Here is a 22,625-nt window from a genome sequence, read left to right as displayed (position 1 = left end):
CTTGTGTTTGGTAATTTACACATCTTAACTATTTCACCACATGTCCAAAGAGTACTTTCCTAAAACTACATTTATTCATATATAAATTGAAAAGTATGCTCGTCACGTCTTTATCTTTACACATGTTCATGTTTCTTGTTCACCTTCTAAGAAGGATGATATATTTAAGTCTGCAGTGGACAGTGGCTTCTGTTTTCTCCCTCACTGAGGGGCTTCTCAACACCACCTCTAACAGGATAAGATCAGAATGTATGAGAAGGTCAGTTATGAATCTTTTCAGGTGATGATGAGGATATTGTGTGTGTGTCATGAGTTGTGTATTCCAATCGTTGTCTGTCTGTGGATGTCTGTTAAAGTTTGTCATGTGTTTTATTTGAATACACCTTGAAGTTAGCAGAGAGTTCAAATTATCAGTATGTTTTGACTTCATGGAGAAGAGAGAGAAACTTTTTTCTTTGACCTTCTTACAGTGTTTCAGTCTCTATTTTTACCATTTTCACTATTTTAGTCTGATTCCCAAAGAACAATATCATAAATTTCACTCACATCAAAATGGAGTGGTTTAGTATAATCTGTATAGTTTAGTCTCTATAGTCTAGTCTGGAGGTGACAAGTCAGCAGCTCTAGACAGAGTCACTTATAATTAGTTAAAATAAAATTCTGCATCAGTCGACCTCACAAGTTTTTGTTTAGTGCCTTAAGGCTGCTTTCATCATAGCTCTGAGTGGAGCAATCAGAGGATGTTATTCTGGGATTAACTGTTTACTGTTACATCTTAGACTCAGGAAGATATCATGTCTCTCACATGCTATATTTGTCTGCTTTTTCGTCAAATCACAAACAACTTTGCATTTCTTAATCATGTCTCAGGGCCCTGTTATAATATCTATATAATATATATATATATAATATATAGAACCTAGCTTCTCCACCAGCAACCACAGCAAGAGCAACACGAGGGACAGAAGTGTCAGAGAGCATAGAGAACCTTGTTCAGTTGTTAGTTCAGCAGCCACACCATCAGGACCACAAAAAATGTCGCCGCAGACAAGAGTCAAGTTCATGTTTGCGACCAGATCGTGCCATTTGTCTTCATCATCAGGTTCATCATCATCCCAGACATAGTTCTTAGTGCAGTGTGGGGGGTCCAAAGGTGGATCATAGGAATGAAGTCTCAAAAGTCTTTTCAAGATCAGGGAAATCAGATGTTCAATCACGTTGAACCAGTACAGCTCCTCCCTCTCTGGAGCAGAAGTTCATTCTTGGTGGAGAGTTGTTGAGGTTGAGTTCTTGTTTGTTCAGCTCAGAAAAATTGCTTCAATCGTAGGTGTCACCAATAGGGAACTGGACCAAAGTTCTTGGACTAAAAGCCAAAAATGCGCCATTGTTGACCAAAATTCTTTGTTTGTTTCCATCCCCTCGTCCTCTTCTCCTGCCACACCCATGCACTCCAGCCAGTGGCCAATAGGGAGCTATGATAGGAGCCTAGAACTATCATCATCTTTCTCATCTTTCTATTTTAAGAGAAGCTCTTTCAAGTCTTTAAGTTGAATCTTAATTAGCTGTGTCAAGCTAGCTCTAGAGCTCGATAAGAGCACTTTGTTTAACTATTCTATTTATTATGAATTCTCCGAAATCATTGATGTGAGTAACCCACTCATAATAAGATTTACCATTAAGTTAAAACAGAGTAACGTTTCTTATTTTTCTTCCCTGTAAGGAGCTTTAACTTGTCACCTGTAGTAATAGTTACTTTTGTCTTAAAAAGAGGTCAATAAATGAATAGAACAAATTTATAATAATTTTCATAATATTAATAATAATGCTAAAAATAATAATAATAGGTAAAGAAGCAATTACCAAAAATAAATAATTAAATGAAAATATAAAAGAGGAAGAATCTAAAAATCTAAATTAAGAACCAAAACTTTAATTAACTAATTAAAATATTATAAAATCCGAGATAATTAAAAAATAAAACAAATGGTAAATTAAGATATTAATAATAAAAACAATAAAATTAAAATTAAAAGGAATCATTTGAAAATAATAAATGCAATTAGATCTAATCAAATATATACTAATTAATTAAAATTATTCAAGTCAAAACAATTGTCAATTAACAACTTAGTATTTATTTATTATTTATTTAACTTCCTAATTTTGTGCATTTTCCGCTTCCAGTGAGCCTTTGATCGGCTGCTTGAACGTAAGCTCCTGCAATAATTGCCCAAAACATTCGTTTTAACGACTACTTGTCCGGATATTATGCTCATATCACTAAAGATATGTCTCAAGCATCTCGAATCTATGATCGTGATGCTCTTTTCAACATCAGAGAGTCGATGGAGGATTATAACCGCGACCGTTGCCAACGTCCGGTGAACGTGTTTCCGGCTCTGCTTCTCATCGACTCGATTTCCACAAGCGATCGAGTCGGTCTGGAGTACAGGTCAGGATGAGACACTCAGTCGCGATCGCTCGGAACAACTCTGACGTCATTGGACGTCATCGATGTTTGATCGACATTCCTCTCACTGAAGAGCTTGACGACACATCAGCGCTGCCGTCTGTCCAGACCTCAACAAAAGGTGGTAAGATTTTTTCATTTCCTCTCTTTAATTCGGCTTTTACTACGGAGTTGAACTTCAGTGACAGCTGGTACCCACCTGACTGCTGTTCGCTTCAAAAGATCCCGCTCTGCGCGCCTGTCAGTGACGCGGCGTCGTCAGTGACGTCATCGGTGCTGAATGTGGGACTTCTTAATGTTCGCTCCATTACTAATAAATCCTTTATTCTTAATGATCTTTTCACAAGAGTTCATTTGGATTTATTATGTCTTTCTGAGACTTGGCAGAGAGAGGAAGAGTTTATTCATCTGAACGAACTCTGTCCAGTAGGGAGCGCTGTTCTGGGGAAGCCTTGCCTCTCTGGTCGTGGGGGAGGTCTTGCTACTGTTTTTAGGGAGAGTTGTTCTTGCAAAGTGATTCAGACACAGGAATTCACTTCTTTTGAGTCTCAGATGATTTTGATCGGTTCTACAAGACCTTTCTATTGTGTGTCAATCTACCGCTCGCCTGGTCCTTCACTGTTCTTGAAAGACTTTAGTGACTTCTTATCTTCCATTATTCAAATGGAATCTGTTCTTATTCTTGGAGACTTTAATCTTCATGTTGATGACGTCATATCTTGTTCTGCTAAAGAACTTTTAACTTTAACAGAAGCCTTTAATTTTGAGCAACATGTTTCTGAACCCACTCATCAAAAAGGCCACATTTTAGACTTAGTTTTTACTCTTGGCCTGGACATTTCTAATGTATCTGTACATGATGTCCATCTGAGTGATCATTCTCTTGTATTGTTTAACCTGGACTTCATCCCTGAACCTAAGCCTTTGAAAGTTAGGTCTCAGAGGCGTGTCATCTCAGCCGATACTGCAGACAGTTTTTCTGCTATGTTTGACCGTCTTTCCTTTGATGACTGCCCAGACGTGGACAGTTTAATTCACTGTTTCACTGGTCATTGTGTTGAAATACTGGATCAAGTGGCACCTGTTAAATCGAACTTGAAAATTTAGAAAAAAAGGTGCCCTTGGACAAATGAAGATCTCCTGAGTCTGAAGAGACTTTGTTGAAAGACTGAGCGTCTCTGTAAGTCCACTAAACTTGAGGTGCACAGATTTCACCTCAGGGATCTGATGACTTCTTACAATGAGATGGTAGAAACTGCTAGATCTGATTACATCAGAAAACTGGTAGCAGCAAATAGGAAAAACCCCAAAGTTTTGTTTGACACGATTAATTCACTCGTGTCTCCTGCTCCTCAAATCACGTCTGTCTTCTGTGAAGCTGACAGCAATGCATTGTTGAGATTATTCATTGACAAAATTAAATTGATCAAAGAGAAAATCTCTCCCCCTTTGTTTGGAACCCCTACTGTCTCTGAGCCCTTCTCCTCCTCTTGGTCCTCCTTCACTGCTGTATCTTTGGGTGATATTTCGGCACTAGTGAACCAGATGAAACCCTCCTCTTGCTCAGATGACGTCCTTCCTTGTAGGCTTTTTATCAAAGTATTTGATTTAATTGGCCCCTGGGTTACCAATATGGTGAACCTCTCCCTTTCCACAGGGGTTTTTCCCAATGCATTTAAACATGCCATTGTGGAGCCTCTGCTCAAAAAACCAGGCTTAGAACCGACTGACCTCAGTAATTTCAGGCCTATTTCTAAACTCCCTTTCTTGTCCAAGAGCTTGGAGAAGGTGGTGTCTGAGCAGCTGTTCCTGGATCAGAGCGACATCCATGAGAAGTTTCAGTCTGGCTTCCGTAAACACCACTCTACGGAGACAGCTTTATTGAAAGTGTCCAGTGACATCATGATGTCGGCTGACTCACTGTTCTGGTTCTCTTGGATCTGTCCTCAGCCTTTGACACAGTTGATCACCAGATCCTGCTGAGAAGACTGAGGGATGAAGTGGGACTGTCTGGGTCTGTGTTAGAATGGTTCTCATCTTAGCTTTCTGGGCGCAGTTTTAGTGTATCTGCCAATCAAATGAGGTCTGAATCGGCAGATCTGTTGTGTGGAGTCCCTCAAGGTTCTGTTCTGGGTCCTTTATTGTTTTTGCTGTACTTGATTCCCCTCGGTAAAATCATTCAGAGATTTCCAGATGTTTCTTATCACATTTTTGATGATGACATCCAGCTCTACTGCTTTTTTGATCCAACTGAGCTCCAGAGGCTGAACAGCTTAGTCAATTGTTTGCTAGAAATCAAACAATGAGTGAAAACACTCTACAGCTAAATGTGGACAAAACTGAAACACTGGTGATTGTTCCTGATTATAAGATTCCAGGGTTGAGTCAGTACTTGGGTGACTTAGGTCAGTCTGTCAAACTGAGCCTGAGAAACCTGGGTGTTATATTTGATAAAGACATGTCTCTTGTTCAACACTGAAGAAAACTGACCACAAACTGTTTCCTTCAACTGAGAAAAATCTCTAAACTTAGGAAAATGTTGTCGGAACATGATCTGGATCTTATAATCCATGCGTTTGTTTCTTCTCGTCTGGACTATTGTAACAGTTTGTTTTCATGTCTTAACAAGAAGGATCTGTCTCGTCTGCAGTTGATTCAGAACTCTGCAGCGAGAATTCTGACCCGCTCAAGTAGAAGAACTCACATTTCTCCGATCCTTAAAACTCTTCACTGGCTTCCAGTTTCTTTCAGGATCAACTTTAAAATTCTGGTTCTTACTTTCAGAGCTATTCATGGTCAGACTCCTCCTTCCATCACTGATCTGATCCAGCCTTACACCCCAGCTCAGGCTCTGAGGTCTGTGGATCAGAATCTACTGATGGTTCCTCGCACACGACTCAGGACCAGAGGAGAGAAATCTTTTCAGGCTGTTGCTCCTAAGCTTTGGAACGATCTTCTCTCTCTTAGCGCTTGATGGATCTACTGACTCCTTTAAGAAACATCTTAAGACGTTTCTATTTGTTCAGGCTTTTCCTTAATTTTCTGGGACTCCTGTGTTGTTCTCAGTATTATCTTGATCTTTAAAGTGTATATACTTTTTTGAGTATTGTTTTGTTTGTTTAAGCGCTTTGTGACCCTGGTCTGGAAAAGCGCTATATAAATAAATATTACTTACTTACTTACATACACACACAACACATATACACACATACACAAACACATACACACCCCCACACACACACATGCACACACACACACACACACATACTCACGCACACATACACACACATACACACGCACAAACACATACACAAATACACACACACATACACACATGCACATACACACACATACACACACATGCACACACACACATACACACACTCACACACATGCACACAAACACATACACAAATACACACACACATATACACACGCACACATGCACACACGCACGTAGACACACATGCACACACACATACACACACGTGCACACACACCCCCACATACACATATATGCACACACACGCACACACACACATGCACACGCACACACACACTCACACACATGCATATACACACACACACATGCACACACACGAACACACCCACACATAAACACACAAACACTCACATGCACACACACTCACACATAGACAGACACAGACACATACACACACAGACACATACACACATGCACACACACTCATACATGCACACGCACACTCAAACACACCCACACATAAACACACACACACTCACATGCACACACACTCACACATGCACATACACACACACACACACACACACACACACACACACACACACATAACACACAAACACATACACACATGCACACACACTCACACATAAACACACATAAACATACGGACACAAATGCATACACACACTCACACATGTACACACACATTCCCACATAAACACACAGACACACACACACATACACACACACTCTAATCTACCCGTCTGACCTCACATCTACCCGTCTGACCTCATATCTACTTATACTACTTCTAATTGTACTTTACTACTAAAATACTACTCCTTCTACTACTTACACTTATACTACTTCTAATTGTACTTTACTACTAATATACTACTCCTTCTACTACTTACACTTATACTACTTCTAATTGTACTTTAATGCTAATTATACTACTGCTTCTACTACTTCTAATTGTACTTTTACGACTAATTCTAATTATATTTTTACTACTAATTATACTACTGCTTCTACTACTTCTACTTGTACTTTTACTACTATTTATAATTGTACTTTTACTACTAATTCTACTACTGCTTCTACTACTTGTATTTATACTACTGCTTTTACTACTTCTAATTGTACTTTTAATAATAATATACTACTGCTTCTAATTGTACTTTTACTACTAATTATACTACTTCTTCTACTACTTCTACTTTTACTACTATTTATAATTGTACTTTTACTACTAATTATCCTACTGCTACTTCTACTTATAATTATACTTCTGCTTTTACTGCTTATACTAATTCTACTTGTACTTTTACTACGTATTCTACTCATACTTTTACTACTAATTGTACTAATGCGTTCTACTTTTACTTTGATTTTTTTCTTCTTATCTTTTGTCAAATCACCAGTGGAGTTGGACTCAGTAACAGATAAACAAAATAATAATCTAATCCATTCAAGAGTCAGAAAGTGAAACAAGGTGTCGTGATGATTGACAGTTTGGTGTAAAACGATGGAGACACGAAGCTTTGAGAATCTGTACAAACGTTCAAACGAAGACATGTGGAGCAGAGACTCGAGGTGAACACACCTGAGGTTCAAAGCCAGAGATTCACTCAAACCTTGGAACCTCGAGGCTAAACGTCACAAACACAGTGTTTCATACCAGTTTCAACTGGACAAACATGAAGTAAATACAAGTTTAAAAAGCTGCTCAAAAGTCTTGGGACGAGTCGACACGAACGTCTCATCACAATAAAGAAGTTGATCCTGAAAATCAATCCAACAGTTTGTGGAAGAATGAGTTACAGAAGTGAGTGACGTCACTTCCTGAGTGTCAGCATGGCGTTCACGTCCCACAACAGTGCTGTGTCTCAAATCGCATACTAGCGTACTCAAAGTTAGTATTTTTAGTGCGTAAGTGCGTCTCAATTCTTAGTATGCGAAATTTAGTGCACACTAAATTGTCACTAACACACACACAAAACTGACCATGGTTCGATGGACACTAACCACACTAAACGACTCCATCTTAGTGACGTTTTAAACAGAAGTTACGTCATATATACATTATGTATGTATATATATATATATATATATATATATATATATATATATATATATACTTACAGGTGCATTTTCAGCAGCAGTAGAAGGATGACAGTCTTCGCTGCTGATACCAGCTTAAATATCTCTCAAATATTTAGATTGTCATATTTTTTCTTTATTTCTTTTTCCAAACTTGCAAAACGTGCTGCCAGCAGGTGGCGATAGCGTTCAAACAGCTGGTTTTAACATCGTTAAATAGTAGTAGAAGAAGAAGCTGTCACGTGATTTCCTGTTAGTGTGTAGCAGCAGAGTTTGAATTGAGACATACTATCTGTGGAGGATTTGCGTACTAGTTAGTACGTACACTAAACTGATGCATACTAACTTCTAGTATACTAAGAGTAGTATGCGATTTGAGACACAGCAACAGTCTTTTTGACTCACCTGACGACACACTCACCTGACAGCACAACTCCCGACATCATCGTCACCATCGAGACTCACCTTTTTCTTACACACACGTCACTCACATCTCTTCTGTCAATCACTCTCTGCTGTGGCTTTCTCGCGTCACTGCACTGCCTCCTCCTGGACAACAACGGAACTACAACTCACTCTGATTCTATCACTGAACGTTACTGCCGCGAGGACTTTTCATCCAATCAGGACTTTCCTTACCAGCCAATCATGATGGTTCAAACCCTTTCGTGTTGAATGAATGAGATTTAATTTCAGGGTGTGTGTGTCACAGGATTAACACAATAACAGTACTCATACGAGCATGCGCAGTGGCGCCCTCAGAAATGCGCATCTCTAACTGAGAGTGATTGTATGAATATAAATAAGTTATAAATAGTTCAATAGAATATAAATAGAATAAATAAATGCTTTAAATATTGCAAATAATTAATGTATAAATAAGTAAAAAATAGTGCAATGTATATATAAATACATAATATTTTAAATAGTGCATTTCATTCAACAGTCAATAAAGTTATATTTTTGAACATCCATCAAAACATCGTCATTTCACGTATTATAGTGCGATCTAAACTGTGATCGATTGTTTCAGCTTCAGTGATAGAAGTCAGAGTGAGTTGTAGTTCTGTTGTTGTCCAGGAGGAGGCAGTGCAGTGACGAGAGAAAGCCACAGAGAGTGATTGACGTGTAAGAAAAATAATCTGATGGCGGGAGTTGTGCTCAGGTGAGTGTGTCGTCAGGTGAGTGTGTGCTCAGGTGAGTGTGTCGTCAGGTGAGTGTGTGCTCAGGTGAGTCAAAAGACTGTGTCTCGCTGTGTTACTCAGGCTGCACTACAGCGTCTATTCACAGGCGCGATCCCACTACTGAGCGGCACGGGGGCTTTGACCTGCTCCGTTTCCGACCTGGGCCGGTGCACCCCTCCTTAGACGACCTGGTGGTTCCGAGCTCCCCCGGAAGCACCATATCGATACCGAGCTTAGTGCGGACACCCGATCGACATAGTCCGCTGCAGCTCAGATCTCCTGAGTTCAAACGATCCGCCAGACTCAGCCTCCCAGTGACTTGGATTACAGATGCGCGCCACCGCACCCGGCGAGGACTGACGGGCGGACGCGCGCTTTTGTGTGTCGCACGAGTGACGTCACTCAACGCGGAGCCTCTCGGTAGATGGAAATAAATAACTGGAGATATTTCAAGATACGATCTTATGATAAAATCATCTTTATTTAATCTGAAATTAACACATTATCTTTAATCGTTCGATAAATGAATGAGATTTAACTTTTTGTGACGTCATCTTTTTATGTTGAGATTACTTTTCTCCACAGATGAATTTATTTACTTTAAGATTAAAAAAAAAGAATTCTTTGTTATTTATCTTTGATCTTTATCGCAACATATTGTTGTTTCTTTTTATAGAAACTTTGTACTTGTTCTTATTTTTATAAATCTATTGTCAGTGTTGTTGTGTCTAATTGGAAAAACAATTACCCGAAGTAGACCCCCTGAGGGATCAATAAACCTTTATCTATTTATTTATGATTGATCATTGTTGGTGTTGTAGCTCCATCTCACCACTAGATGGTGGTATTTATACAAAACTCCTACAAAAACCAAAATCTTAATTCGTTCGATAAATGATTTAACTTGTTAATGTAACTTTGTTGTTGTGACGTCATCCTTTTGTGTTGAGATTACTTTTCTCCACAGATGAATTTAAATACTTAATATTTTAACTATTTAGAGTTGATCATTGTTGGTGTTGTAGCTCCATCTGACCACTAGATGGAGGTATTTATAGAAAAGGTTTATGTTTCAGCTACAAAAAAATTGAGTAAAAACCTTTAATTGAGACATTTGTGATTTCATTTTAAATAAGAAAACTGATTAAAATAGAACTGAGCCCCAGAGGCTGAACTTAGTCAATTGTTGCTAGAAATCAAACAATGAGTGAAAACCCCTGAGTTATCTATCATAACCTCAGGTTCTACGAGTTGGTGCGAAGCCCTCCAACGGCTTCGCTATGGGTTTACCCCGAGGCACCGCCTCGTCTCTGAGAAAGCTTAATGAACTCGCCACCCAGCAGGGGGCAGTCCACTTCCTATAAAGGCGGGAAGCACCCGCCGCACTTTCTCCAACTGAAAACTCAGCGAGAAGGGCGGCCGCTGGGCGACGAGGTTAGAGGGCTTCGCACCAACTCGTAGAACCTGAGGTTATGATAGATAACTCAGGGGTTCTACGTCATTGGTGCTCCGCCCTCTAACGGCTTCGCTATTGGTTTACCCAAAAGGCGAAGCCTGACGGGATAAATGTACCCCCAGCTGGACGCCGCTCCTGAAGCAGCATCGCTAGGGCCCCATCGGCCCAGGATCCAAGTCCACTGGAGCCGTGGGCCTCGAGGGGGGGCACAGCAGCGCTCAAAACCGTATGAGCTTCTGATCCCGCCGTCACGTCGAAGAGATAGGCCTTAGCAAGGTAGACGTGGACGCCCAAGAAGCAGCTGAGCAGATATCCTCTGCTGCCACACCCCGCAAAAAGAGCCACTGAGGCTGCCACGCCTCGGGTGGAATGTGCCCTCAGACCGCTAGGAGCGGATCCACCCGCTGCTCGGTAGGCCCGGATAATGGCCGATCTCACCCAATGAGAGAACCTCTCCCCGTCGGCATCTACCGTGGCAGACAAAGAGGGCATCAGAGCGCCTAAACACGGCCACCCGCCGCAAGTAACAGGCCAACGCCCTCACTGGACACAACAGGTGGAGACGTTCCTGACCCGGGTCCGAGTGGGGCGGCGGGTGAAAGGCCCGCACCGTGAAGGTCGTCGCCCGGAACAAGGAACTCAGAATCTTCGGGCGGAACGCTGGGTTAGGACACAAAGACACCGAAGACTCCTTGACGCCAAAGGAAGACACCCAGGGCTAATGGAGAGGGCACAAGCTCACTTGCTCTCTTCGTGGTTGTTAGTGCCAGAAGGAGCGATACCTTGAAGACAAGATATCCAGTGGGACTTGGTCAAGAGGCTCGAAGGTCGGGCCTGTGAGAGAGTCCAGTACCAACTGGAGATCCCACTGAGGGCTGGAAGGCCTTGCAGGAGGTCGAAGCCTGCAGGCACCCCGCAGGAAACGCGCCACCAAGGGGTGGGCGCGAACCGAAGCACCCTCAAAACCGACATGCCTCGTCGCTATGGCTGATGCGAACACTCTCAGTGTCGCCACAGTCCACCCGTTATCCAGCAATGTTGCAGGAAAGACAGGATAGCGGAGACCAAACAAGAGCTGGGGTCCAAGGACCTGTCTGAAAACCAGCGGGAGAAATCCCCCACTTTGAGGCATAAGCCTGCGTGTTGACGGGGCCCGGGCGTTCTCCAGCGTGTGGAGAACGTCCGGGTCCAAAGTCCCGATCAGCTCGTCCCGTGCAGGAGCCACACCTTGAGAGGCCGGCCCAGCACCGGGGGCGCTGTCAGAGTCCCCCCCCCCCCGCCTGACACAGGGCAGCAGGGCCCCAAGGGATGGCCCACGGGGTCCCGACCGCCATGCGCACCAGCTCTGGGAACCAGAGCGCCCCCGGGGAGTCTGGTGCTACTAGAATTAACCTCAGCCCCCCCCGCCTCGCCCTCCGAATCAAGGGGAGAAGGAGCCGCGGAGGAGGGAAGGCGAACAGTAGACCGAGCGGCCACCTCGAATGGGCTAAGCGTCCACGCCTAGTGGGGGGCAATCCGAAGCCCTGAGGGAGAACCAAAGAGGGCATTTGAAGTTCTCCTTGCTGGCGAAGAGGTCTGCAAACTGGTGACCGAATCGAGACCAGATCTCGCTTGCCACTGACTCGGACAGACCCCATTCGTCCTGGACGGCCCCCCTCGACAGCCTGTCCGCTACTGCATTCCGCTCGCCCGGTACGTGCTGAGCTCTGAGCGAAAGCAGGTGACAGTCTGCCCACAGCCAAATCTTCTTTGCCACACTCAGAAGGGCTGGGGATCTGACGCCACCGGTGGAGCTGTCGGATAGTACTAGGACGTTGGACCGTGACAGTTGGGGAGAGAGGTGAAGCAGGACATTGTGAATCGCCTTCAGCTCTAGCCAGTTTATGTGTCTGAGCACCGGACTGCTCCAGACCCCACTGGCGTAGGCCTGACCCGAGGTGCCTCCCCAACCTGTCAGAGAAGCGTCTGTAAACACTTGAGTGTAACGAAGGACGCAACCCAATGGAACTCTCCGCCTGAGGTTGGCTAGAGAGTTCCAAAACTGGATGTCCTGCAAAACCCGAGCGGGAAGGCGCACTTTCCGACCTCTTTCCCGCTTGAGGTCTAGCTTGAGACGACCAAACCATCTCTGAAGCTCCCTCATGTGCAGCAAGCCCAGCCGAACAACCGTGTGGGCTGCTGCCATGAGCCCCAGGAGGGACATAACAGTGCCTGCTGTTGTCACGTGACACCGAGCTTCCAGCAACTGTGTTGTCAGTCGGAGAATGGGCTGGATACGCACGTCCGGGAGGCGCGCGTATCCCTCCTCCGAGTTCAACAGTACCCCCAGGTAACTAACTGTTGAACTGGAGTCAGAGCGCTCTTGCTGAGGTTCATTGTGATCCCCAGGGTGGCAATATGGCTCAACACCTTCTGTGTGTGAGCGTAACTTCCTGCCTCTGACCTGGCAAGGATCAACCAGTCGTCCAGATAGGTCAAGATCCTTACCCCACTCACTCTCAATGGCTCCACTGCCGCTTCCACACACTTGGTGAAGGTCCTGGGTGCCAGAGAGTAGCCGAACGGGAGTCGAGTGTATTGAAACATCCGACCCTCGAGGGCGAAACGCAAGTACTTTCGATGTCTCTTGACTATCGGTATGTGAAAGTACGCGTCGGTCAGGTCGATAGATGTCATCCAATCTCCTGGACTTACACCTGAAAGCAGTTTCTTGACCGTCAACATGCGAAACGGGCGGGTAGCTATGAACTTGTTAAAATACCTGAGGTCCAGAATGGGCCTCCAACCCCCGGTCTTCTTCGCCACGAGGAAGTACCGGGAGTAAAACCCTGTCATCATCTCGGCTGCAGGGACCAGTTCTACGACCTCCTTCTGCAGCAGAGTAGACACCTTGTTTCTCAAACAGGATAATTTCTCCTGCTCCCCCATACGCGTCCAGAGAATCCCTGAAAACGCGGGGGTTGACGGGCAAAAAGTAGCGCATAGCCCCGCCTGATTACTCCCCCCAGCCAAGTGGGTCTTAGAAGTAAAACCAGGCGACTCCAAGCCGAATAATGTTCTGTCAGAACCGCAGCCCTGGCGAACCTTGGGTAGTCCTCCGTCAATCATACATAAAAACCGGCTCTGTGGGAGAAGCGCGCAAGTGCGCGTGAGACACCTCAGATGCGCGTCGTGCGTGTTCCCTTCCCCCCCCGGAAGTCTTCCCAACTCCCTGAGCACTTCTTAGTGTCACCGGAGCTCACAAAACCCGCGATGTGGAGGAATGTGCTGGAGAATTAACCCAGGGCTGAAGTGAGTTAGGTCGCGCGCGCGTCGGCACCGCATCACTCACCCGGTCCCGTACATTCTCAAGCTCCGCTGGCGGTCCAGACCTGCTCGTCACTCGTGAGATCCGACCGCCACGCACCTCTCCAGTTGATCGACCAGACGGGGCGGAAGTTCTTCGCCCTCGCCTGGTCTCAGGACGGCGAGAAAACTTGCGCGTAAAAACACCAGGTTGCGTCAGTTCTATGGCGTTTCTCCGCCGCCAAACGTGACGTCCTCCACGGTGTCAGTGCTTGTAGACAGGGCTGTGGGGGAAGGAACAACCTCCGGTCAACATAGACATGTCTGGACTAGTTCCACTCACCTCCGCTGTCAAGCTCTGTCGGGCACGAGCGCTGGTCGACGCGGAAGTAAACACAGCTGACTCAGCCGGTCTCGCGGACCTCTGCTCGTCTGTAAGCAAAACACATGTGGTTGGAGTCTGCCCCTCATTCGTGTGGACAGACTCCGTTATTACAGTCTCGGCATAACCCGGGCGAAGGGGTTTAAACTCCTTCGAACTGTGTTCTGAGAGGAAACTCTCGCCGTCTATGAACGGCGGAGCATGTTAGCTTAGCATTAGCGGCGAAAGTCTCTAATGACGCCTGTGAATACGTCACACTCACAGGCGGAGCCACATGCACACTACTAACATCTCTCAGAACGAACCACAGAAACGTCATACGTTCTCTTGTTTTATTCCCGACACATTCCCTTGAATGAATAGGGGGGAGGAGCCCTCGGCCGTCGACTCTGCTGCGGCTGCTGGCTCCCCGGCTCGCGCTGCGGATCTTGGCGACGCTCACTCGTCGCACGCCGCCGCTGTTGCCGATGTTGTTGGTGCTGCTGGGGTGGCTGGTCTCTGGTGACGCTTCCTCCCAGCACCAGATGATGATGCCGACGAACGGGATCTCCGTCTCCGCGTATCCCCGTCGCGCCTCGTCATCACGCCAAACGTGACGTCATCCATGACGTTTCTCCGCCAAACGTGACGTCATCCATGGCGCCGGGATTTTCTTGACAACGCTCATCGGCGGTCAAACCCCGTCAGCGCATGTCAACACGGAAGTAAACACAGCTGATCAAGCCGGTCTCGTGGACATTTGCTTATCAGGCCGACGAACGGGATCTTCTCCGCGTATCCCCGTCGCGCCTCGTCATCACGCCCATGCAGGTGATGGCGGAGCTGCGCCGCCTCCTGCCGGGCCATTCCTCTCAATGGTGCGTCCGTTCCATGGCGTTTCTCCGCCAAACGTGACGTCATCCATGACGTTTCTCCGCCAACGTGACGTCATCCATGACGTTTCTCCGCCAAACGTGACGTCATCCATGGCGCCGGGATTTTTTTGACAACGCTCATCGGCGGTCAAACCCCGTCAGCGCATGTCAACACGGAAGTGAAGTAAACACAGCTGATCAAGCCGGTCTCGTGGACATTTGCTTATCTGGAAACAAAGCACATGGTTGAGTCTGCCCTTCATTCGTGTGGACAGACTCCGTTATTACAGTCTCGGCATGACCCGGACGAAGGGGTTTAAAACCTCCTCCGAACTGTGTTCTGAGAGGAAACTCTCGCCGTCTATGAACGGCGGAGCATGTTAGCTTAGCATTAGCGGCGAAAGTCTCTAATGACGCCTGTGAATACGTCACACTCACAGGCGGAGCCCCATGCACACTAACACCTCTCAAGTGAACCCGTCGAGTGCTGCAGGAGGGCCATGTGGCCTGCAAGAGATACTCACCTGATCGCTCTCGCATACCTCATGGTCGACTCCATGCAGAGAGCCAGTCGTCCTCCTCGTCGACGTCTGTTCATGACCGATGGACGACTCAGCTCGACTCATCAGGGCCCAACACGTTGGAACGTGAGCTTGTCGAGTGCAGCTCACAGGACTGCCATGTTGCTTTCTTAAACAACATGGCAGTCCTGTGTTGATCATAAACATGATCTGAGGCGGCGTGGGTCGACAAGCCTCGAACGCTTCCCAACACTGTCAAAAGCCGTGGGAAGCGCTCGGAAGGCCACATAATCATCACGTGTGATTTGGGCCTCTAGGCAAACGAAGCAGACATGTGTGTCTCCTCTTCAGGGAGTCTTCGTGCACACATGGTTCACTTCAATATTAATTCGCCATCATTACATTCCACTGTCAGGAGCTTTCTCGCTGAGTTGAAAAAGGAGAAAGTGCGGCTGGTGCTTCCCGCCTTTATAAGAAGTGGACTGCCCCCTGCTGGGTGGCGAGTTCATTAAGCTTTCTCAGAGACGAGGCGGTGCCTCGGGGTAAACCAATAGCGAAGCCGTTAGAGGGCGGAGCACCAATGACGTAGAACACTTTACAGCTAAACGTGGACAAAACTGAAACACTGGTGATTGTTCCTGATGATAAGATTCCAGGGTTAAGTCAGTACTTGGGTGACTTAGGTCAGTCTGTCAAACTGAGCCTGAGAAACCTGGGTGTTGTATTTGATAAAGACATGTCTCTTTTTCAACACTGAAGAAAACTGACCAGAAACTGTTTCCTTCAACTGAGAAAAATCTCTAAACTTAGGAAAATGTTGTCGGAACATGATCTGGATCTTATAATCCATGCGTTTGTTTCTTCTCGTCTGGACTATTGTAACAGTTTGTTTTCATGTCTTAACAAGAAGGATGTGTCTCGTCTGCAGTTGATTCAGAACTCTGCAGCCAGAATTCTGACCCGCTCAAGTAGAAGAACTCACATTTCTCCGATCCTTAAAACTCTTCACTGGCTTCCAGTTTCTTTCAGGATCAACTTTAAAATTCTGGTTCTTACTTTCAGATCTATTCATGGTCAGGCTCCTCCTTACATCACTGATCTGATCCAGCCTTACACCCCAGCTCGGGCTCTGAGGTCTGTGGATCAGAATCTACTTATGGTTCCACGCACACGGCTCAGGACCAGAGGAGAGAAATCTTTTCAGCCTGTTGCTCCTAAGCTTTGGAACGATCTTCTCTCTCTTTGCGCTTGATGGATCTACTGACTCCTTTAAGAAACATCTTAAGATGTTTTTATTTGTTCAGGCTTTTCCTCTTTCGAACTCCTGTGTTGTTCTCAGTATTATCTTGATCTTTGTGTAAAAGTATGTCCTTTTTTGAGTATTGTTTTGATTGTTTAAGCGCTTTGTGACCCTGGTCTGGAAAAGCGCTATATAAATAAATATTACTTACTTACTTACTTAATATACGGTTTGAGGAATAAAATCAACCTAAAGGTTTGAGCAAAACTAGCTTTATTTCGAATTTACAGAAAAGAAAATCAAATGTTTTTATCAATAAAATAAATATATATATACAAAATATTTAAGAGTATTAAATTAATTGAAGAATTATTTAAAGGTGATAAATGTAAGATTAGTTGTAAAATTAAAATATTATGATTTATTTTTCTTTCTTTTTAATATACTAACAAAACATCACCTTGTGTCTTAATCTTGGGCTCTTGTTCATGAGTGAGGGGACAATAAAGTGTGACAGAAAGATCGGTGCAGAGTTCTACTTCATATTGGTGCTCCGCCCCCTAACCGCTTCGCTATTGGTTTATCCTCGAGGACCTGCCTCGTCTCTGGGAAAGCTTAATGAACTCGCCACCCAGCTGGGTGCAGTCCACTTCCTATAAAGGCAGGAAACACCCACCGCACTTACTCCTTTACAACTCAGCAGAAAGCTCCTGACAGTGGAATGGAATGATGGCGAATGAATATTGAAGTGAACAAATGTGTGTGCATGAAGTGCTAAGCCTCCCTGAAAAGGGGAGACACACATGTCTGCTTCGTTTGCCTAGGCCCAAATCAAACGATGATGATTGTGTGGCCTGCCGAGCGCTTCCCACGGCTTTTGACATTGACGGGAAGCGTTCGAGGCTTGTCGACCCACGCCGCCTCAGAGATCATGATTATGATCAAGACAGGTTAATGCAATGTTGTTTAAGAAAAACAAAAAAAAATTGAGCCTTCCCGCTTTGGTTTTGCAGGACATCAAGTTTTTTGGCATCCCTGACGATGGGGAGGCACCTCGGGTCAGACCTACGCCAAAGGTGTCTTGAACAGACCAGTGTACATCAACTGGCTAGTGTTGAAAGCAATTCACAATGTCCTGCTTCACCTCCCTCCCCAACTGTCACAGTCCAACGTCCTAGAGCTATCAGACAGCTCCACCGGTGGCGTACGTGAATCGCCAGGGTGGAGTCAGATCCCCAGCCGTTCTGAGTGTGGCAAAGAAGATTTGGCTGTGGGCAGACCATCAGCTGCTCTCTCAGAGCTCAGCATGTGCCGGGTGCGCTAAATGTAGTAGCAGACAGACTGTCAAGGGGGGCTGTCCAGGACGAATGGGGTCTGTCCGATTCGTGGCTGCAAAGATGTGGTCTTGGTTCGATCACACGGTGGTCACAAAAAGGAGAACTTCAAATGTCTTCTTTGGGTCTCCCTCAGGGCCTCTGATTGCCCCCCACTAGGCGTGGACGCTTGGCCCACTTAAGTTGGCTGGCCGGCTACTGTTTGCCTTCCCTCCTCTGCGGCGACTCCTCCCCTTGTTCGGGGGAGTGAAGCGGGGAATAGTGGTGGCGCCGTACTCCCCGGGCAGTGGGGACTCTAACGGCACACCTGGTGCTGGGTCTGCCTCTCAAAGTGTGGTTCTTACATGGGACGAGCTGAGCGGGACTCTGGACCCGGACGTTCTCCACATGCTGGAGAATGCCCGGGCCCCCCGTCTACACGTTGGCTTATGCCTCCAAATGAGGGATGTTCTGTCACTGGTGTGCAGACAGGTCCCTGGACCACAGCTCCTGATTGGTCTCTGCTGTCCTGTTTTTCCTGCAGCATTGCTGGATAACAGACAGACTGTGGCAACACTGAGTGTTCGCATCACCTACCCTCTAGTGATGCTGCTGTCAGGAGCGGCGTCTAGCGGGGGGTACATTGATCCCGTCGGTCTTCGCCTTGGGTTTAAACCAATAACGAAGCGGTTAGAGGGCGGAGCACCAATATGAAGTAGAACCCCTGAGTTAAACATAATCTCAGGTTCTATGAATTGGTGCGAAGCCCTCTAACCTCATCACCCAGCAGCCGTTTTTCTCGCTGAGTTTTCAGTTGGAGGAAGTGCGGCGGGTGTTTCCCGCCTTTATAGGGTGGCGAGTTCATTAAGCTTTCTCAGAGACGAGGCCTCGAGGATAAATGAATAGCGAAGCGGTTAGAGGGCGGAGCACCAATTCGTAGAACCTGAGATTATGTTGATAACTCAGGGGATCTTCATGGAGCCTCTCGGTAGATGGAAATAAATAACTGGAGATATTTAAAAATTATTGACTCAAAATAACATGTAAAATGTTCTGAATTCTTTGTATTTATTCACAGTTTCATACTATTTAAAAAAAAGCGCTTTTGTTGTTGAGGGAAGTGACTCAACGTGGAGCCTCTCGGTAGATTAAAATAAATAACCTGAGATATTTCAAGGTACGATCTCATGATAAAATAATCTTCATTTAATCTGAAATTAAAACAATATTTTATTATTTTAATATATTACTTTTCTCCACAGATGAATTTATGTACTTCAAGATTTTAACTTAATTTTATTCTTTATTATTTGTCGTTGATCTTTATGGATAGATTTTTTTCATCGTGTTCATTCTTTTTATAGAAACTTTGTTCTTGTTCTTATTTTTATAAATCTATTGTGTCTAATTGGAAAAACAATTACCCGAAGGAGACGGATATTGAAATTTAAATTCAAGTAAGTTCTACCGTTCAAAATATTTAGTTAATTATTAAATAAAAATGTAATATATTTACAAATAACTTAATACAGTTATAAAAAAAACTATTCAATGATTACAAAAAACTTTTCAATAAAACATGTTTAACATTTGAATGTATTTAATTCCGTTAATAATCTTTATTTAATCTGAAAATTAAAACAATATATTTTAATCTTAAATCGTTTAATAAATGAATGAGATTTAACTTGTTAATGTGACTTTGTTGCTGTGACGTCATCCTTTTATGTTGAGATTACTTTTCTCCACAGATTAATTTATATACTTCAAGATTTTAACTATTTATTTAGGATTGATCATTATTGGTGTTGTATTATTTATTTAGATTATTGTTGGTGTTGTAGCGCCATAAAACCACTAGATGGTGGTATTTATACAAATCTCAAAGGTTTACGTTTCATCGCTACAACGAAAACAATATATTTTAATCTTAAATCATTCGATAAATGAAATAACTTGTTAACGTGACTTTGTTGCTGTGACGTCATCTTTTTTTCATGTTGAGATTACTTTTCTCCACAGATGAATTTAAATACTTTAAAATGTTAACAATTTATTTAGGATTGATCATTATTGGTGTTGTAGCTCCATCTGACCACTAGATGGAGGTATTTATACAAAAGGTTTATGTTTCATTTACAACAAAGCTGAGGAAAAACATTTAATTGAAACATTTGTGATTTGATTTAAATCAAGAAAACTGATTAAAATAGAAGAATATTCCTAATATACAATTTGAGTCAACCTTAAAGTTTGAGCAAAAGTATCTTCTTTTTGAATTTACAGAAAAAAATCCTTCCATCTTCTTGTCAAAAATATAAACATAAATATAAAAAATATAACAGTATTGAATTAATTTAAGAATTATTTAAAGGTGATAAGTGTAAGATTAGTTGTGAAATAATCTATTATGAATAATTTTTCTTAATTTAAATATACTATCAAAACAACAGTTGTTTTTTTTTGTGTCTTAATCTTGGGCTCTTGTTTACGAGTGAGGGGACAATAAAGTGTGACAGACAGATCGGTGCAGAGATCTCTGCTTGTGAAAACAGAGCTGAGCCAAAAGGTAAAGGGGTGGATCCACGTCTCTACCTGTGGTCATGAACGGTTGTGACCCAGAGAACTAGATGAGAAAACACACATTAGTTTTCCCCGATGGGTGACTCTCTCTTAGAAACGGGGTGAGAAGGACGGTCGTCTGGGAGAGACTCGGAGTAGAACGCTGCTGCTCCAAGTGATCATCTGATCAGAATGTCTCCTGGACGCCTCTGGTGAGGTGTTCATGTAAGTAAGTAAGTAAGTAAGTAATATATATTTATATAGCGCTTTTCGAGACCAGGGTCACAAAGCGCTTTAACAATCAAAACAATACTCAAAACAGTACATACTTCAAAGATCAAGACAACACCGAGAACAACACAGGAGTTCGAGAAATTCAAGGAAAAGCCTGCACAAATAGAAACGTCTTAAGGTGTTTCTTAAAGGAGTCAGTAGACTCCATCAAGCGCAAAGAGAGAGGAAGATTGTTCCAAAGCTTAGGAGCAACAGCCTGAAAAGATTTCTCTCCTCTGGTCCTGAGCCGTGTGCGTGGAACCATAAGTAGATTCTGATCCACAGACCTCAGAGCCCGAGCTGGGGTGTAAGGCTGGATCAGATCAGTGATGTAAGGAGGAGCCTGACCATGAATAGCTCTGAAAGTAAGAACCAGAATTTTAAAGTTGATCCTGAAAGAAACTGGAAGCATGTCCCACAGGGAGGAGACCACGTTAGAGACTGAGGACACGCTAGAGAGAGTTTGGTGATGAAGCCGGGGAGAGGAACGTCTGGGCCTCTCTGATGGAGCTGCTGCCCCCGCGACCCCAACATGAAGCTCATTAATGAAGATGAGATTGCAACATGCATTAAAGATCTAATCCAAACTTATCAACCCTTTATGACCTTACGATCCTTAAACTCAGGAAGGAATCTATTAGTTATACCACAAATCTCTAAATGTAGATTTGGAGCCAGGACCTTCAGTTTTCAAGCCCCTCTGCTGTGGAACCATCTACCTGCTTCAGTCAGGAGGGCAGACACCCTCTCTATGTTGAAAAACAATCTTAAAACCTTACTTTACGATAAAGCCTATAATTAATCTAACTGTTTATCTTAGCTGCTATAGGCTGAGAATGCTGGAGGAGTTTTAGACACTGAGCTCTGTATATCCATCTTTTCTGCATTACATTCATCACCTGTGCAGTTTAAACCCACACTTTTTTATTTCTCTCCCAAAACCCCTGAACTCCACCGCCAGAGCTGCTGCTGATGCAGGATCTCCACCACGTCATCGGATCTAGAGTTCTCTCCAGCACCTCCATGGACTCTCCTATACTCTCCTATTTTCTCTCACTTATCCTCCCTCACTCTTCTCTACGTCCATCTGTCTTCTGAGTTCGGCTCTGCTCGAGATTTCTGCCTTCTAAAAGGAAGTTTTTCCTCACCAACGCCACGATGTGATTGACTCATTGTTGAATTGCTGGATTGCTTTTCCTCTCTCCACTATAGTCTTACTTGAACTGTAAAGTGTCTTGAGATAACTTTGTTATAATAAGACACTTTAAATACAATTGTATTGAAACTATCCCTCCATCCATCCATCTATCAATTTGCATCGCTCCAAACATTTTCATTGTCCAGAGGCACACGTCAAGAATGCTTTATTTCCCGACTTCTTTTTGCAATTGCTATTGAGCCTTAGTCAATCAAACTCAATCGGACGATAGATTTAAGGGTATACAGAGGTGGAACTCGGAGCATAAGGTTTAACTTTATGCTGACGATCTTCTTTTATATGTGCCTGACCCACACAAGAATATCCCTCATATTTTATATAATTAAATAAAAGTATCGCCGGTTACAACCGTAATATCCAAAAGAGTGATTATTTTTCCCCCCCTTAAACCACCCTGCAAAATAAATCCCACAATCATTGATACCGTTTCCTTGACTTTATGGAACGCCTGTTGTGTTATCAGTTTTATCTTGCCCTTTAAAGTATATACTTTATTGAATATTGTTTTGATTGTTTAAGCGCTTTGTGACCCTGGTCTGG

General features: G+C 44.0%; 1 protein-coding gene and 1 non-coding gene across 8 annotated transcripts in view; one reads left to right on the top strand and one right to left on the bottom strand.

Moving 5' to 3' along the window:
* LOC148085075 (NACHT, LRR and PYD domains-containing protein 3-like) overlaps window positions 1-22,625 on the top strand; it is a 117,088-nt gene that overhangs the window by 58,844 nt on the left and 35,619 nt on the right. The gene's annotated exons all lie outside the window — the stretch shown is intronic.
* LOC148085077 (signal recognition particle RNA) lies at window positions 9,033-9,331 on the bottom strand. Its single transcript, XR_015710615.1, has one exon.

Source organism: Callionymus lyra, chromosome 2 (genome assembly GCF_982586985.1).
Source record: "Callionymus lyra chromosome 2, fCalLyr1.hap1.1, whole genome shotgun sequence".
In the NCBI taxonomy this organism is placed as follows: domain Eukaryota; kingdom Metazoa; phylum Chordata; class Actinopteri; order Syngnathiformes; family Callionymidae; genus Callionymus; species Callionymus lyra.
The sequence above is the reverse complement of the archived record's forward strand: the minus strand, read 5'-3'. Positions and strand labels throughout refer to the sequence as shown.